Here is a 2,414-nt window from a genome sequence, read left to right as displayed (position 1 = left end):
TTATTAAAATAATATATAACTGACTGATACATTTTAATAATATCTATGTTTAAATGTTTGGCTAGCTAAGTGAATTTTGTTTTTATATATATTTTTTTTCTGAGGACTTGTGTAACCTAAACCTCGAACTCCTGATCATCCTGCCTCTACCTCCTAAGAGGGGATCCAGATGTGTGTTACAAGGCACAGAAGTTTTCTACTCTTCTTTTCTTTTCTTTTTCTTTTGAAATATTTATTTATTTATATGAGTACACTGTAGCTGTACAGATGACCATGAGCCATTATGTGGCTGCTGGGAATTGAACTCAGGACAGCCCTGGTTGATCCAGCCCCGCTCTCTCCAGCCCTGCTATCTCTGGCGTAATACATGGTGGTTGTCAACCAGAAGAGGGCACCAGATCTCATTACGGGTGGTTGTGAGCCACCATGTGGTTGCTGGGATCTGAACTCAGGACCTTCAGAAGAACAGTCAGTGCTCTTACCTGCTGAGCCATCTTGCCAGCCCAGTTTTCTACTTTTCATAGTTGTAATTCCTGAGTATGGCTGCACACAACTAGATGGCTGTGTTGTATTGCTACCAGATGTGTGCCCTTTATCAAGGGACTTTTGATATATCCAGCTTCGTGTAATTCATAGAAAAATACAGTTTATTCATATTTTTGCATGTATTGCCTTGTGGAATCACTCCCACCAGACAAGAGCTGTTCAATAAGGATGATGAATGAATTCTATTTAGAATTTTCCCCATATTATGGTCAGAAGTATTCTCTTGAGGCTGGCTTTTGGTTCTATGAAATTTATAACTAGTTTTGGGGGTTTTTAAACTTCTATTTCCCAAATACCCCTGGTGCAAAGTGCTATTTCCTCTCCAAAGATTGTAGAGGAGGTTGGTGCAGGGACAGGTAAATGGCTTTGGGCACAAGTCTCTTACTATTTCCTTTACTATAGACTTGTCTGAGTACCTAGGTGTTTCTGTCCTGTGCAAAGAGAAGTGTATATGTCTATGAAGGGACACCTGGAACAACATAGAAAGATTTGTCCTAAATTATCTTTTTGCCAAGATTAATAGGAGCCATTAGCAATTCAGTTTTTTCTCTTCACCTAACACTTTTCCTTTGTAGAATCCTCCATTTAAAATGATACATCCTGGAGCTGGAGCTAGAGAGATGTCTCAGGGACTAAGAGCGCTTACTGTAGTTGCAGAAGATCCCAGTTCTGTTTCTAGCACTGATATGGGATGAGGGACATTATGTACTCAAAAATACCTGTAACTATAGCTCTAGGTCATCTGTCACCCTCTTCTGATCCATTTGGAATTCTGCATATATATAGTACACATAAACTCACTCGCATGTACACATGCATACACACACATTAAAAAATTTGACATTTTATATATTTTCCTTTATCTTCTTTTTTTCCCCCAGAGTGTTGTCTTCTTCCTTCTAGGATCTAAGGGAAATTGGGCCCTGGGACAGAGCTCATCAGTGGAGAACAATAGCAGAGCAAATAGACAGATGGAGTTTTTCCACTGTCTGGTGCAGCATTGTACAGGCTCTATGCATACAGGTTGTTATGTATGCATCATCACATTATATTATCTGTATTTGTGTACTTTGGTATGTGGCAGTCCCATATTCTCAATGGGTTACATAGTCATTGAGAGGAGGAAGAGCATTTCCTGTGTCTTTATTCTTTTGTGATGATTTATCATCTATGTAAGAACACGGTGGTAGTTCACAGAAATGCTACCTGGAGTGGATGCACTGGTGTCTTAGCATACTTTGCCTTCTTACAACCCACTAACCCTTCAGGATGCTTACTACTCTCATGGCCTTTTCAGGATAGGCTGAGAGTTCAGACAGCACACACACACACACACACACCCCATATATATACATATACATATGCATATATATATAAAGATTTTTATTTATTTTATGCATGAGTACATATGAATATACTGTCTTCATGCACACCAGAAAAGGGTATCAAATCCCATTAAAGATGGTTGTGAGACACCATGTAGTTGCTGAGAATTGAACTCAGGACCTCTAGAAGACCAAGGAAGTGCTCTTAACTGCTAAACCATCTCTCTAGCCTGTAATATGTACATTTTAAGAAAAGTATTAAACTAAAGGTTGAACAGAAAGCCTGTTGATTAATTGGATAGACATAGATCTGGTCTGGTAGGGGCAGGAACTAGATCATGGAGCCCTGTTTATTTCTTCCCTTGTGGCAGGTCCCTGAATGGATCCCAGGACTCTAGAGTTCCCACTGAGCAACAGCCCCTGGTGTAGAAAGATGGCACCTAGGCACAGGATCAGAAAGCCTGAATTTCTTTCTGAGTCTTTTTCTCCTGTTAATTCTCTCTCTCTCTCTCTCTCTCTCTCTCTCTCTCTCTCTCTCTCTCT

The sequence above is a fragment of the Mastomys coucha genome, unplaced genomic scaffold (assembly GCF_008632895.1).
Source record: "Mastomys coucha isolate ucsf_1 unplaced genomic scaffold, UCSF_Mcou_1 pScaffold15, whole genome shotgun sequence".
NCBI classification, from domain to species: domain Eukaryota; kingdom Metazoa; phylum Chordata; class Mammalia; order Rodentia; family Muridae; genus Mastomys; species Mastomys coucha.
Note: the sequence above shows the minus strand (reverse complement) of the source record.